Here is a 17294-nt window from a genome sequence, read left to right as displayed (position 1 = left end):
CTACGCATTCTTGCATATCTTTAGAGTGCCTAAATTGGTTCATCTCATGAGGTTAAGACTTAATCGAGATAGGAGTTTCTGCTGAACATTTGTACTAATAATAGAGTGAATTCGAGAGACTCACTTGAAGATTTGAAGTGAATTATCTAGAGTTAGATCCCGAATAATTATCTTGCACCTATCCTGTCAAAACCTATCTTCTCCCACTAATAACCTTAGGTGTTTATTCCTTGTTTCGAAAGTCATTAGTCAATAGCTTTAGATTCTTAGTTAATTTCAATTCTTAGTCACATAAATCTCAATTATTGATCCTCCTGGATATCAATTAAGCTAGAAACTACGAGAATATTATTTAAATTCAATCCTCGTGGATAATATATTATAATATACTATCTTTTATTAGCGAGAACAATTTAAGTGTATGTTTTGCACTCGTCAAGGGTTTTCATATGTATTTGTGCAAGTTTGCTTTTTGCGTCTTTTTGTGCAAGGCTTCGGGGGTATTTTGTTCCCGAAGGCATTTTGATTTCGGACATAAGTTCTTCCGAGATCAACCCTTTAATGTGAGGTTTTTCATAAGAGAGGGCCCTCTTATGTTTACAATGTTTTTGGCTCTTCGATTGTAATATCGTTCCATTCTCTGCTTTTGGCTGCCATTCTTATATGCGCCAAGTCCCTATGCTCATCGAGCAACTCCAAGTTGATTAACATTGATTCGTTGTTTGACTCTTCATTTGCTTGGAAATATCTCAAGGTGGGCTCCCCTACTTCCACTAGGATCAAAGCTTCTGCCCCATACACAAGGGAAAAGGAGGTTCTCCTGTGATTGATTTGGCCATTGTTCGGTACGCCTATAGCACTTCAGGAAGTTCTTCAAGCCATTTGCCTTTGGACGCTTCCAACCTTTTCTTGAGATTTTGTATAATCACTTTGTTCGTTGATTCCACTTGACCATTTGCGCTCGGAAGATAGGGTGATGATGTGATCTCTTTATTTTCAAATCTTTAAGGAACTTTTTTTGATCTTTGAACCAAAAATTAAGTCCTATTATCGCATGCTATCTCTTTAGGTATTCCAAACCTGTAGACTATGTTTTCCCACAAGAAATCCACTACCTCATATTTGTTGATCATCTGATAAGGACCTGCTTCAACCCAGTAAGAAAAATAGTTAATTAAAATCAAAAGAAACCTTACCTTACCAGGAGTTAGCGGAAGTGGTCCGACGATATCCATTTCCCACTTCATGAATGGCCACGTAGACAGAACTGAATGTAGTAGTTCTACCGGCTCATATACTAGAGGTGTGTAGCGTTGGCACTTATCGCATTTTTGTACGAAAACTTTGGCATCTTGTTTTATGCGAGGCCATTAATATCATGCCCTTACCAGTTTTAGCACTAAAGAATCTGCGCCCAAATGGTTTCCTCATTTCCCTTCGTGGACTTCTCGCATTATGTAATTAGCTTCGGACGCACCCACACATTGGGCCAGCAGGCCTTAGATAGATTTTCTGTAGAGTTGGCCTCCTTTGAAGCTATATCGTGCTGCTTTAGTGTGCAGCGCCTGCGATTCCTTGGAATCTTCAGGCAACTTCTCGTGCTTGAGATAATCGATGATCTCATTCCTCTATTTCCAAACCAAATTAATCATATGTACCTCGTAGTAGCTATCCACATCCAGGACCCAGTGCATGAGTTATACTACCGTCCTGGAATCTGATTCCTTTATTTTTGTTGATGAACCGAGGTTAGCCAGTGCATCCGCTTCTGCATTTTCTTCCCTCAGGATATGAGTAATCGACCACTCCCAAAATCGAGCCTGGACTTTCACTATATATTGTTGCATGTGCTCCTCTTTGGTTTCGAAGATCCCGTAGACCTGATTTACCACCAGCTGAGAGTTTCATTTGATTTCTATGACCTCAGAATCTAGTCCTGGGGCCAATTTGAGTCCTGTAATTAAAGCCTCATACTCTGCTTCATTGTTAGTTAAAGGGACCATTCTTATAGCTTGCCTTAGAGTTTCTCCCGAAGGCGTTATTAATGTTATGCCAAGCTTGGACCCCTTTACATTGAAGGCTCCGTCCGTAAATAAGGTCCAAACTCCTTATGTCAATTTTGACACCATTACTGCCTCTTTAGTCTCTAGAGGCAAAAATCTCGGACTAAAATTGGCCACAAAGTCGGCCAAAACTTGTGACTTAATTGCAGTCTTTGATTTATATTCTATGTCGAATTCACTCATTTCGATGGCCCATTTGGCCAATCTACCTGAGAGTTCGAGTTTGTGAAGGATGTTCTGCAGGGGAAATATATCCATTACAACTATTGAGTGACATTGGATGTAAGGCCTCAGCTTCCTAGTGGTGACTACGAGAGTTAAGGCTAGCTTCTCCAAATGCGGGTAGCGAGTTTCTGCATTTACCGCTACTTCCGAGATTGTGAGGTAGACTAACAATGTTTCACCTTCCTTCGATTTTGAAAGTAATGAAGGGCTTGACAAGTACTTTTTCAAATCTCTCAAAGCCTGCTGGCATTCCTAGGTCCATTCGAAGTTGTTTTTCTTTTTGAGCAACATGAAGAAATAATGGCATTTCTCTGATGATCGAGAAATGAACCTGCTTAAAGCAGCCAATCTCCCCGTGAACCATTGGACTTCTTTCACGCTCGATAGTTGGTCCGGTATGTCTTCGATGGCTTTGATCATATCGGGGTTTACCTCAATCCCCCTTTGTGATACCAGACATCCTAGGAACTTGTCAGAGCTGACCCCGAACGTGCACTTCTCGGGGTTAAGCTTCATGTTATGTTTCCTTAAGATGTCAAAAGTTTCTTGCAGATGCTTAAGATGATCACCTGCATTCAAAGACTTAACTAGCATATCGTCTATATAAACTTCCATAAATTTTCCTATTTGTTTTTCAAACATCTTGTTTACGAGCCACTAATAAGTGGCTCCAGCGTTCTTCAACCCGAAGGGCATCACATTATAGCAATATGTGCCGAATTTTGTTATGAACGAAGTCTTTTCCTGATCCTCCGGGTTAATCCTAATTTGGTTGTACCTGGAATAAGCATCGAAGAAACTCATTAACTCGTGCCCGACCGGCGCATTAATCATTTGATCGATGTTTGCCGGTGAGAACGAGTCTTTCGGGCATGCCTTATTCAAGTTCTTGTAATCTACACACATGCAAAAATTATTGTTCTACTTAGGAAATACTAATACATTAGCTAGCTAATTTGTATACTTCACCTCCTGGATTGAAACCGATATCAAGTAGGCGAGTTACCTCTTCTTTGACAAACTTATTCTTGGCCTCCGCAATAAGGCGTTTCTTTTGTCTTATCGGAGGGATGTTGGGATCCAAGATTAACTTGGGCACGACCACTTCCATTGGGATACTTGTCATGTCCTCGTGCGAATATGCAAAACAATCAGCATTATGTTTAAGAAATTCGATAAAGCCAATCCTGAGCTCGGGGTGCAGTCATGCCCCCAAGTGGATTTTTTTTCTAAGAACTTTTCAAATAATTCAACTTGCTCGAGCGTTTCTACTGTGGATTTTGTTGCATCCGTATCTTATGGTACCCGAAAATATCTCGGCACCTGATAAGATTCTGACACTTCTTCCCCTAGCTAACATCATTTGATTCGAGAGCGGGCGCCGGTTGCTGTAGTTACCATGTGTCCTTCCCTTTAATACAAGAGATCGAAATTGCATTAATCTCCCTCACCGCAAGTTTATCGCCCCTTATTTGTTTGATCCCTTCGGGTGTTGGTAATTTCAGCAACTGATGATACGTTGATGATACAACTCTCATCTTGGGCAACCATAGTCTTCCCAGAATAATATTATATCCCATATCAACATCCACCACTTCAAAAAGAGTCGTCTTCATCACTTCTTCGGCATTCGTGTGTATCAAGATATCTTCTCAAGTTGGCACGCTTCTGAGGTTGAATCCGGCGAGGAGTTTTGTGGCCAGAACGATGCTTTTGATGAGTTTGGCTTGCTCCAATACCCTCTATTGTATGATATGGTACGAACTCCCTCAATCCACTAGAACATATTTGATTTTAAAATCTAATACATTTAAAGAAATTACCAAGGCATCGTTGTGTGTATCTGTCTGCGTCCTCCTACGTAAAAGTGATGTCATCTACGGCACCTTCCCGGAGCCTCTTGCTTTGGTATATAAATACCTTTGTCTTTTTTTGCTGCCGAGAAAGTGACCCTATTGATATCGTTCCCCCCGAAGATCATGTTGATCGTCTGATGCGGAGAATCTTCTCCTGCTTTTGAGGGTTCTGCGTTATCACGATTGCGATCATAATTGTTCTTGACCCGGTCACTTAAGAATTCTCTAAGATGCCCATTCTTCAATAGTATCACCACTTCTTCTCGCAAATGTCTACGGTCCCCAGTCCAGTGGCCATTCATCCGGTGGTATTCACACCACAAGTTGGGATCCCTCTGGATAGGATCGGAGCTCATTGGCTTCCGGAACCGCACTTCTTTGATGTTTTTATAGATGATACTAACTCCACTATACTGATATTGAAATTGTATTTTGGTAGCCTAGGGTAGGAAGGATCTTGCGTACCTGACGCTTATTTGTCCTACAATGATCTTTGTTCAGATCACAATCAGTTCTTCTGTCAGTAGCAAACCTATTTGTTGACCGGAACCCTCTGTTATGTCCTTCGATCCGTTTGTAGGGCAAAAACCGGTCCCTTGAAGACCGTCTATCTGTGTCAAAATCATCTTTTGATTTTTCTTTATTCTTCTCCCGTTCTTTTGCCAATGGTAGGAAGCCAACCTGATCATCTTCGGTCCTTATCTTTGACTCATACTGATTGTGGACATCCGCCCAAGTTGTCACTTAGAATTCAAGCAAGCTTTCCTTTAGTTTCCGGGAAGCGTCTAAACTTTTCAGATTCAGCCCCTTGGTAAATGCTTCAGCCGCCCATTCGTCCGGAACATCCGGGAGCAACATCTTCTCCTTTTGGAAATGAGTGACAAACTCCCATAGCAACTCGGATTCTCCTTGTGCAATTCTGAATATGTCGGCCTTTCGGGCCTGCACCTTTCTGGCTCCAGCATAAGCCTTAATAAAAGAGTTTGCGAGCATCTCAAAGGATTCTATGGAGTGCTCGAGTAACAACAAATACCATGTCGAGGCTCCCCTCATGAGAGTCTCTCCAAATTTCTTCAGCAAAATGGATTCAATCTCGTAGGGAGCTAAATTATTTCCCTTTACCGCCGTTGTATAGGTGGTAATATGCTCCTAAGGGTTTGAAGTTCCATCATACTCATGTCGGGCATTTTAAGCCGCTTTGGGATTAATTTTTGTGTTGCGCTGGGATTTGGTCCATATGGGCATTCACTCCCTCATAAATCGTAAGAGTTCACTCTTAAAGGGATTGTTCTCATTGTTGGGGCTGGATCCGCTCCCCCAACCCCATCGGAGCCAACCTCGCCATGTGAGGTGGCCTAGAATGATCACTTGTTGTTCTTGTATGACCCTTACCGTATCAATAACATGCACTTCTTCAGCATCATCGGAAGTCGCCTCCCGAACATGTCGTGGGTACCGCCTATCGTGGATAGGCGAGGCATCGTTCCCCTCATTGTGGTTGTCACTAACTGAATCCTTGTGACGAGGCTGGTCTCCTTAAGCCTCAAGATTGTGAGTATTGTTAACACCATTTTCTGCCATTTTTTGTGATTTTTGCTAATACAAATAATCAAAACACGTTAGTAAAAGAGGCAAGGATCAACTTAATTATACGTCTGTCTAGGCCCCACGGTGGACGCCAAACCGTTTACCCGTAAAATAGTACAGTTGAATTTATACATGGTTTCTTGACAACTGAATTAATTTAATCCTAAAATAATAGAATAATTAAAGTTTACGCAATACTTAGCCTTGAAACGAAGATAAAATCACAGAAGCAGTAATTCCGGGAGCTGAGCTTCCGGGCAGAATAGTGATGAAATCAAGGAATAAGAAGATAAAATTGTATAAAACTTTGAATCAATTGTAGTATAAGTTTGCCAGAAAAGTCTCCCTTTCCAATGATAACAGAACTCACTATTTATAAGTGCACCTAGAGAACAAGGTCCTAGGATCATGCCCTTCTTTAATATCAATTATGAGGGCCATTGATGAAGGTGTAACGGTGAACATAAATGACAAATTCTCTGTAATGTGAAACACATTAAATACTGTGAAATATTCTCCATTAAATACTATCGGGAGGATGGTATTTATTGCATCTTTACAAGTGTCATTTTTTCTGGTGACAAATGGGATGATTGCCTTCGGTTCTAACTATCCTCCCGCCTTAAGTTTCACGTGTCACCCTCTTAAGTGGCCACCTAACATAGCATATTTTACCCTATACAATACGATAAAAGTTAAAGGTAAGGATCAATTTTGCTTGTCAAAATAGTGTTTAACATGTTCAATATTCTTAAACTATAATGACAAAAAGAAACATGAAACAATAAATGTAAAATACACAAAGACCTTATTAAACTTTTCCGGAAAATGTATTTGAACACTTAAACTAATCGGGTGACTTTTTACTCCCTCAACACATTGTGAGTGAATTTTAGTTGACACTCCATGACACCATACCGATTAAAGAGTAACGAGTATGGGCTACACTCTTTATGATGATGCCACATCATTAATGAGGTTTGCCATGGCAGACCACCCAAGTCTAGCACTTTGGTAAAATGGCAAACCTCATTAATGACGTGGTTGTATTGGGAAAAATTATATTTAGATATAAAAGAGACGTGTCGAGACACGTAGACTGGTCAAATGGTCAAAGAATTACAACTAGCCAAGAGGCACGAGTTGCAACAGATACGAGCAAATGGCAGAGGAAGAGGCACGAGCAGTTATTCAAATAACTTAGCGCCCGTACCTATCTAAGTTTTATGTCCGAGAATCAAAAGGAATGAATGTAGCAATAGAAAAGAGTGCAGATACGACATTTAATAGGCATTAAATGTGGAATACGTTAGAGAATTTGTATTGAATGTAATAATTATGCAACGTAGCATTCATTGTCTTTAATTACTCATAATAGCCTCATTATGATTTGGGCAAAATGTATATCTCCAAGATATCTATAAAAAGGAGATATCTGATCAATTGTAAGGACACAAAAAAAACTATTGGAATAAACTTTGGTTTACTTATTTTTCTCTTGATTACTCTCTTGCTACCTAAATTACTTCCTTTTATACATTCTTTTGATTATCAGTAACCCGTATTCTTCTAAATTCTAGCTTTGACTAAAATTTCATTTTTTGGTTAAACAAATTGGTTCCGTTACCGGAAAACTGATAATCTATTTTCTTTTCACTTAACTTTCCTTGTTGCATCCATTATGTCGAACAACAATGACAACACTCAAGGAAACCAAGAGAACCAACAAAATCGGGGAGATCCATAGAATATTAACACTCAAGTTCCTACTCCACGAGACTCTCCACGACAATCTCATGAGGGTACTCCTGATGGGTCTCAAATAAACGAGCATGCTCAATTTGAAAATGTTAAAGCTGTTGATGAAGCTTTGCAGAAATTAATTGTTGCTTAGGTCAACGAAGTTGTTGAGGCACTTGTTAACTAATTACCTGTTGCAACACCCACACCTACTCCAAATAATAACACTTTGGAAAACCCTCGTTCCGGGCTTGTTAACTCAGGCAGCGGTGGAACTCCTAGTGAATCACAGGAGAGAGAACCAGGTAATGTAATTAATTCTGATTTACAAAATTTAGTACTAACCTTGCAGAAACATCTCAAGGAGCAAAGTGAGCACATAGAGCAGATACCTGGGGTGCCGCCCATAATCAAAGGGGTAGATATGGATAGATATTCGCAACAACCCTGGAAGCCAAGTGCTGCTCCACTCCTGATTCCAAAAAAGTTCAAAATGCCTGATATTCCAAAATATGATGGAACAACAGACCCACGAGATCACGTGACTGCATTCACAACGGGCGTAAAAGGCAACGATTTGACTAAGCAGGAGATTGAATCAGTATTAGTCAAAAAAATTGGTGAAACGCTCACCAAAGGAGCGCTAACATGGTATTCTCTTTTACCCGAAAATTCTATAAATTTTTTTGCTGAGCTTGTAGATTCTTTCATCAAACCACACTCGGGAGCTCAAAACGTAGAGAAAAGAATGGAGGATATTTTCAAAATCAAGCAAGGGGACTCAGAACTGCTTAGAGAATTCGTGGACAAATTTCAACATGAAAGAATGACATTGCCACGTGTACCTAACAACTGGGCAGCTATAGCTTTCACAAGTAATTTGAATGAAAAACGCTCGGAAGCTACAAGGAGACTCAAGGAAAGCCTTCGAGAATTCCCAGCTACAACGTGGAATGATGTTTATAACAGGTATAGCACGAAGCTGAGGATTGAGAAAGATACTGTTCCACGATTTCAAAAAGAAGAAAAGATAAGTTCGAGACGTGCGGAAATCGAAAAACGTTCCGGTAAAAACAGGTACGAGCCTTACATGGGACTTGCGGGAAAGGACTCACGGTCAAAGCAGGATAATCAAAGGTACGACCACAGATCAAGAAACAGAGAATCAGGTTCTTCATCAAGATTCAGAAATGAGCAAAACAACTATGAGTTACGAGATGATGATAGAAATTTAAAAGAGAGATTCGGTGGTTACAACTTCAACGTCAGCACCTCCGAGCTCGTAGCTGTTTTGAGAAGCATGGGAGATAAGGTTCGATGGCCAAAGGAAATGAGATCGAATCCAAACAGGCTCAACCCTAACCATTGGTGCGAGTTTCATAATGACCACGGACATAAAATTACAGATTGCAGATTTTTACAAAGTGAAGTTGATCATTTATTAAAACAAGGACATCTTACTGAGTTGTTCAGTGAGAAAGGCAAGCAAGCTTACATGAAGAACAGGCAGGAGCCTCCCAAACCACCTTCTCCAAAAGAACTGTCAACGTTATAAGTGGGGGAGAAGACGTCAATGGTATATCATATACTGCAGCTAACAAAATTTCCAAAGTAATAATTACCTAAGGAAAACGGGTGCGGCATGTTTTAGAGGAAGACAACATTACATTAAATGACGCAGATGCAGATGGCGTATTAACCCCTCATAACGACGCACTGGTAATATCTTTAATTGTACATAATACTAATGTGAAACGAGTTTTGATTGATCCAGGTAGTTCCGTGAACATTATTTTGCTAAGAGTATTACGTGAGATGCAAGCTGAAGATAAAGTGATAACAAAGGCGCATACTCTATCTGGATTTGATAATTCTAGTGTCCTCATGAAAGGAGAGGTAACACTCACCACATTCGTTGAAGGAGTCGTCAAAGATACAAAGTTCCAGGTGGTAGATATGGAGATGGCTTACAACATGATTCTTGGGAGACCATGGATCCACGAAATGGGTGTTGTTCCTTCAACCTTGCATCAAGTTATTAAACTTCCATCGCCATGGGGAATTTTCCAAATTCGTGGAGATCAACATACAGCCAGGGCTATCAACTCTGTTGCAGATACAAGCACGAAAAATGAAGGTAAATAGCAATCACAGAAGGTAGTTGAGGACACCACAACACAAACCTCAACTGAACAAGGGGATGTAGATTCAAGGCCCGATAGCATACAAGAACCAGAAGAGAATGAAAATATCAAAACAACAATAGAGTAATTAGAGCCTGTCGTGTTATTTGCTCAATGGCCTGATAAAAAAGTCTATGTTGGAGCCAATCTTAGCCAAGGTATGAGAGGTAAGTTAATTGAATTTTTAAAAACTAACGTGGACTGCTTTGCTTGGTCCCACTCTGACATGATAGGAATACCACCGGAGGTGATGACTCATAAACTAAATGAAGATCTATCATACCCTCCTGTCAAGCAAAAGAAAAGAAAGCAAGGAACTTTCAAGAAGAAGTCCAAAAATTGCTAAAAATTGGTTCCATTCGTGAGGTAAAGTATCCTAACTGGTTAGCTAACACTGTTGTAGTTCCAAAGAAGAACGATAAGTGGTGGGTTTGTGTAGATTACACAGATCTTAATAAAGCCTGCCCTAAAGATTCTTTTCTACTACCACACATAGAGCAATTGATTGATGCAACTGCAGGTCGCGAACTATTAAGTTTTTTAGATGCATATTCAAGTTATAATCAGATTAAAATGGATCCGAAAGATGAAGAAAAAACTTCATTCATAACAGACATGGGGACTTACTGTTATAAAGTAATGCCCTTTGGTCTAAAGAATGCAGGTGCAACGTATCAGAGGTTAGTTACCAAAATGTTTCAAGAGCATTTAGGAAAGACTATGGAGGTATATATAGATGATATGCTTGTTAAAACTCAGTATTCAAAAGATCACATATCACACTTATCTGACACATTTTCAATTTTGCGCAAATTTAATATGAAGTTAAATCCCAAAAAATATGCATTTGGCATTGCATCAGGTAAGTTTTTGGGTTTTCTTGTTTCTAACCGTGGTATTGAAGTGAATCCTGCACAGATTAAGGCCATTGAAGAAATCCCTGATATACTTTCAAACAAGAAAGAAGTTCAAATATTAACAGGGAGAATTACAGCCTTGGGAAGATTCATTTCTAAATCATCAGAGAAGTGTTTTAAATTCTTCTCAGCCCTTAAGAAGAAGGATCATTTTGAATGAAATGAGGAATGTCAATAGGCACTCAGGAATTTAAAAACGTACTTATCAAATCCACCTTTGCTGGCAAAACCAAAGGCTGGGGAAAGACTACTCATTTACCTTGCTGTTTTGGAAGTTGCAGTAACCGCTGTTTTGGTCTGAGAAGAACAAGGTAAACAATCCCCTATCTATTATGTTAGTAAATCTTTGTTAGATGCGGAGATGCGGTATCCTCAGTTAGAAAAACTTGCACTTCCATTAATCATGGCATCTAGAAAGTTAAGACCTTACTTTCAGTGTCATCCTATCGCTATAGTAATTGCCTACCCTTTACGTAATATATTACATAAGCATGAGTTATCATTAAGTGGGCAATATAGTTAAGTGAATACGAAATCACATACCAACCTAGAACTGCTATAAAATCACAAGTGTTAGCTGATTTCGTGGCTGATTTTAGCTAGGGGATGCAATTAGAAGCAGAAAAAGAATTACAGGTATTCAATGGAGCTAACCCGGGAACTTGGACTTTATTCACTGATGGCTCATCTAATGTAAAAGGTGCAGGTTTAGGTATTGTCTTGGTACCACCTACGGGTGAAACCATTCGACAAGCTATTAAATGTCACTCCATAACTAACAATGAAGCGGAGTATGAGGCTGTGATTGCAGGTCTAGAATTGGCACGAGAGCTTGGCATAAATCAGATTATAATCAAGAGTGATTCGCAACTCGTGGTTAATCAAATACTGGGGACTTATACAACTAGGGAATCAAGGATGCAACAATACTTAGAAAGGGTACGAGAATTGATAAAGCAATTTCAAACCTAGAAAGTTATACAAATACCAAGGGATAAAAATGTTGAAGCGGATGCCCTAGCTAATCTCGCATCTACAGCTGATGTGGCAAGCGATGCAAACGCCTCAGTTATACATTTATTTCATTCAGTTCTCGATCCTGATAAGAATGAGGTAAATTTTAATAATTTAACTTGGGATTAGAGGAATAAGATTGTTGCTTTTTTGCAGTATGGTACCGTCCTTGATGATAAGAAAAAAGCTCATGCACTTCGAAAGAAGGCTGATCGGTACTGCTTAAAGCAAGGCAATTTATATCGTAAAATGTTCGGTGGTCCCTTAGCAAGATGCCTCGGACCTTCGCAAACGGAGTATGTAATGAAAGAAATACACGAGGGACATTGCGGGAATCACGCAGGAGGAAGGTCATTGGTAAGAACCTTAATTAGGGCAGGTTATTACTGGCCTAAAATGGAAGAAGAAGCAGAAAGTTTCGTGGCCAAATGTGATAAATGTCAAAGGTACGATAACGATATGCATAGAACTGCGGAGTTATTACACCCGGTCATTGCGCCATGGCCATTTATGAAATGGGGAATGGATATCGTGGGTCCATTACCTCAAGCAAAAGGACAGGTAAAGTTTCTGCTTGTACTCACTGATTATTTTACTAAATGGGTGGAGGCAGGAGCATTTAAACAGGTGCGAGAAAAGGAAGTCAAAGATTTTATTTGGCGGAATATCATATGCCGGTTCGGTGTACCAAAGGAGATCGTGTGTGATAATGGCCCTCAATTTATTGGAGCTCAAATCACAGAATTCTTTCAAAGTTGGCAAACTAAAAGGATTACGTCAACGCCTTATCATTCGGTGGGTAATGGGCAAACAGAATCAACGAACAAGGTTATTATCAATAATTTAAAGAAGCGATTAGAGGAATCAAAAGGTAACTGGCCTGAAGTGTTACCTGGGTTTTATGGGCATATCGCACAACTGCAAAAACAAGTACAGGAGAAACACCGTTTTTCATTGGTTTATGGAGCTGAGGCTTTAATTCCAGTTGAGATAGGGGAACCAAGTACACGGTTCACACGGGCGACACAAGAATCTAATGATGAGGAGATGCGGGTCAATCTAGATTTACTCGAGAGGAAGAGAGAAGCTGCATTAATAAGAATGGCAATACAAAAGCAAGTCATAGAACGATATTACAACCGAAAAGCACGCCTCAGATTCTTCAAAGTGGGGGACTTCGTGCTTAAAAAGGTTTTTCAATCTACAAAGGCAGCTAACGCGGGTAAATTAAGTCCAACATGGGAAGGACCCTATAGAGTTCGTGATATTGCAGGAAATGGAGCATATGAACTGGAGACAATGGATGGCAAGATACTACCTTCACATTGGAATGTTGTTCATTTGAAGAGATACTATTTCTAAGGAATACTCACGGTTAGGTATCACCATTTTAAATTTAATTTTTGAATTGTTAAAATTTTACTAACGATTTTAGATGATAGGCAAAAAGCTAACCCATACTAAATGATGAGTCACGACCTGTAAGGCACACGGAATAACCTAAATTCCTGGCCTAGGGTTACAATTATTCTGATAGAAATTCAAACGGGTTAAGCAGTCTTCATCTATAATCGCACCTCTGAGTCCCGTAGTTTTTCCTTTTCAAGAAAAGGACCAAATAAGAGAAACTATCAAGTGCTCGAGGCTTCATACTTCAATACTCAAACAATTGGGGGACTACATAATATACACAGACATGTGTATAAAGAAGGCAAAGAAGATTGAGGAAAAATCAAGCCTAAAAGAGTCAAGTGCAGAGTAAAAGTCACAAAGTCACGAGATGGAGCCACGAGCTAAGGCCAAAGAAAAACCTCACTATAGTTAGGCTAAAGGCTATGTACTAAAATGGGTTATAAGGAAAAACCCAGTGTCTATTATTCTTCTTTTGTAAAAATATGTTACAAGAAAAACAGTTACGAGAAAGTTATAGATGTAATTCAAATACATGTAAAGTATTATTCAAAACTTGTCAAAGTTATTTCAAAGAAACATATGTGTTCCTATTTCTTTTATCGTATGATAACACCATTATGAAGTTGAGACGTCTTCTTCATTAAGTGTCGAAATATAAAAGGGCCCTCTTTTATAAAAATCATGTTTAAATTAGTTAGTCATGAGATAAACAGAAGCATTTTCGAAGAACAAAAATGCAAATTATTCTATACGTCCTTAAATATAAAGGCAAGAATAAAGCAGACAGAAGTTTAAGATAATAACATGAAAAACTTCTTAATACTTAAAAACTGAAGACTAAGTACGAACTTAGTCATAAACTATGAAATTGTTTATACAAATTGCCCCATAAAAGACTTGGGGACTTGTGTTTCCAAAACCAACCCTCAAATGAAGCTAAGGGTTTGATTACAATTTTCCAAAATAAAAACAAAAACAAAATCATTCAAATGATTAAAACTGGTCACTGAGAAGTTTGTGGAACTGAAGCAGGAGCATCAATAACAGCAAGCTCAATTTGGGCAGGTGCATCAACAGATGCGGTTTCAACTTGGCTTGCAGCAACAGGCTCGATTGGGCTTGAAAGAGTTGGGATACCCGTATCAGCTTTAACATTCACGGGAGCTTCAACCACGGGAGAAGGGAAGTCCTGAGTTTGCTGAGCTTTTTCAATGGTTTCATTGATCTTAGCTAACTTTGACTCCAGGTTGAAGTTGTCTTGGCCAACTTTAATTAGGGCATCATGACGTGAATTCAAAAATGCCCAACTTACCTCAACAGCAGATTTTTCTTCAAGGATCTCATAATCCTTTTCCCAATCAGCAATCGCATTCTTTAGCTCTTCATTTTCAGCGAAGGCGGAGTTATAAGAAGCTTGAAGAGAGGCATGGGAGCTCTCTAAGCACGCACCTTATCAGCAGAGACTCAAAGGTCTTCTTGTGCTTTAGTTAAGCTTTGCACGAGCTCCCCAACGTAAACTTTTTTTTGACTCAAAAGAGCTTTTAACTCTCTGTTCTCTTCACTGGCCTTAGATAGTTGCTCTGAGAAGGAGGATTCGAGACGTTCTTTTTTTTCTGCTTGGCTTGAGGAAGCTTTTACAACCGCTAACTCTGAAGTTAAAACCTGCACCTGCTGCTCTAAGGTACTCTTGCTCTCTTGTAAATCTTCCATATCAATTTGTGCACTCTCAAATTGTTCCTTCCAATTGATCGCCTCCAACTGAGAATCACGTGCTATCTTCTCTGAATCACGTGCTACCTTCTCCAAGAGGGGGATTTTGTTCATCATTTCTGTGCCAATAAGATTGGCTTAAAAAAGGAAAGGGAAATAAGAATCCCAAAGATAAAAATATTTTACAAAGTAAAGAAGGGAGAGAAGGAAAATACCTTCAAAGTGGCATGCACGATATCATTCATTAGAGTCAAGGAACTATGGCTCTCCAGCTTTGCTTTTTCAATTAGGCTAATTAAAGGCTCCAGCCATACATCTGCCTGACCTGACTTCCTCAAAAGGCTGCTATCAGCAGGAACTTCAATAGTTACCCTCCTCATAGCGGCACTTCTACTTGAAGAGCCCACTTTCGTATGATGAATGATAAGAGGGGGAATTGTCAAAGGAGGAGCGGTAGAAGAAGTGAAAACAGTAGAAGAAGGAACAGAAACAACTGGGGCTGGTAAGAAAGGAATCACATGCACGGGAGTTGAAAAAGAAGATAAGGGTATTTCATCTAAAAAGGGCCCTAAACTTCCACTACCAAAACCAATGATGAAAAGTTGATCAATAGACTCACGGGTATCATGAGGAGTGACGTCATCGTCAGGAATTATTACTGGGGTTTCAACAAGTTCGGTAAGAGAAACAGAAAGATGAGGGGAAAATTCAGCTTCGTCATCAGAGACGATGCATCTCCTAGATCGTGGCCTCGTCACCAGGGAGCCCCCATCTTCCTCTTCTTCAGAGTCTTTCTCTTCAACAGCTTTCCTTTTGGCAGAAGAAGAACCCAAGACTATTTCTCGAGCTCTTTCTAAAGAGATACGGGTCCCCGAATGAGTACGGGTTCCCGAAGAGACAGAGAGGCCGCAACTGCTTTAGCAGTAACTCCTCGAATAGCAAATCCTGATAAAAAGAAGGATGAGAGTTAGAGCAATAAAGAAAAATATATATATATGCGTGAAAGATGAAATAAAAACTCTTACCATGAGTCTATACTTTCCAACCGTAACTGTTAGAAAGTATTCTCCAAGGCCTACCATCTATTGGTGCGGTCTTCAGCAATTTATTTACCCAACCGCGAAAATTGGGAATATCCTCCACAACTCCCATGGTTGCTAAAAAAAAGGGGGCAAAATTAGAAAAGTTGATAAACTTGAAGAAAAAAGGCACGAGAAGGATAAAAGACTTACGTGCAAAATTTCACTTCTCAAGGAAGGGAACGTTATCCTTACCCACTAAGCCAACAGTGGGGGTAGAACAAACCGGGCGTACCAACCACAGTCCTTGTCATCTTTAGGGCTCACCAAAACCCTCTTACTCCTGGCCACTAGGGTAAAAACACCATTACGGAAAAGCCTAGGGGAGTAAAGATGAATCAGGTGAGGGAAAGTAAAGGAAACGTCAGTCATATTGGTTAAATGCCTCAAACATGCAACAACCCTCCATATGATTGGGCCAATTTGACCCAAACAGACATTAAAAAAAGGGCAAAATTCAAGAATGACTGGGTCAATAGCTAGTTTGAACCCTAAAGTGAAAGGGTATGTATAAACAAAAGAGAACCCAGTCAAGTAAGAAGTAATTCTCTGATTTGGATTATGGATAATAATGGGAAAATCATTACTCCAATGGCAGTCTTTACGAACTACATGAGTCAAAACTTCTGTAATTTGAGTGGGGTAAGCATCAGTACGATCTAAAGCGGAAACCTGGTTTCTAAGAGATTCCCTATCATGGTAAAAAGATTGTTTTGTAGGGACTATCTTCTCTACTAAAGGCTCACCTAATGGTTCAGAAGGTTCTTTACCCCTAGAAGAAGGACCAGAACTAGGAGAAGGTATAGACGAACCACCACCACGAGTAGACCCTAAGCTACGAAGCCTATCTCCCCTTCAATGCCTAATGGGGCATTAGGGAAGGTATCAACAATGGAAACTCTCCTAGGGTTAGGGTTTGGTGAAGACATGGCGAAGAAGAATAATGTGAGGAAGAAGTGAACTGAGATTTTGAGGAATTAAGTGTTCAATAAGCTTTATGTGTTAAAAGACAAGGAAAGAAATTATATTTATATTAATAAGCAACCGCCAAAGGTAAAAGTACAGTGATGGAAGGACCATAATAATAATAACTGGCACTTCGTGAATAGTGGAGTCGTAAAAAAAGCCTTGAAAAGGGCTGCAAAACTACAGAACCAATGGAAAAATGACACGTGTACGGAGCATTAAATGGAAGCGATAATTGAAGCGTCAATTTTGGCATAGCATTAATGGTGACAAAAATTCTCTTTTAATGAAATCCACTTCCCAAATATTCAACTGATGAATAAATGGAAAGTGGGGGGACTATCTGTATTGGAAAAAATTATATTTAAATATAAAGATGATGTGTCGAGACACGTAGACTAGTCAAATGGTCAAAGAATTACAACTAGCCATGAGGCACGAGTTGCAACAGATACGAGCAAATGACAGAGGAAGAGGCACAGACAGTTATTCAAATATCTTAGCGCCCGTACCTATCTAAGTCATTTATGTCCGAGAATCA

The sequence above is a fragment of the Nicotiana tabacum genome, chromosome 5 (genome assembly GCF_000715075.1).
Source record: "Nicotiana tabacum cultivar K326 chromosome 5, ASM71507v2, whole genome shotgun sequence".
In the NCBI taxonomy this organism is placed as follows: Eukaryota; Viridiplantae; Streptophyta; class Magnoliopsida; order Solanales; family Solanaceae; genus Nicotiana; species Nicotiana tabacum.
Note: the sequence above shows the minus strand (reverse complement) of the source record.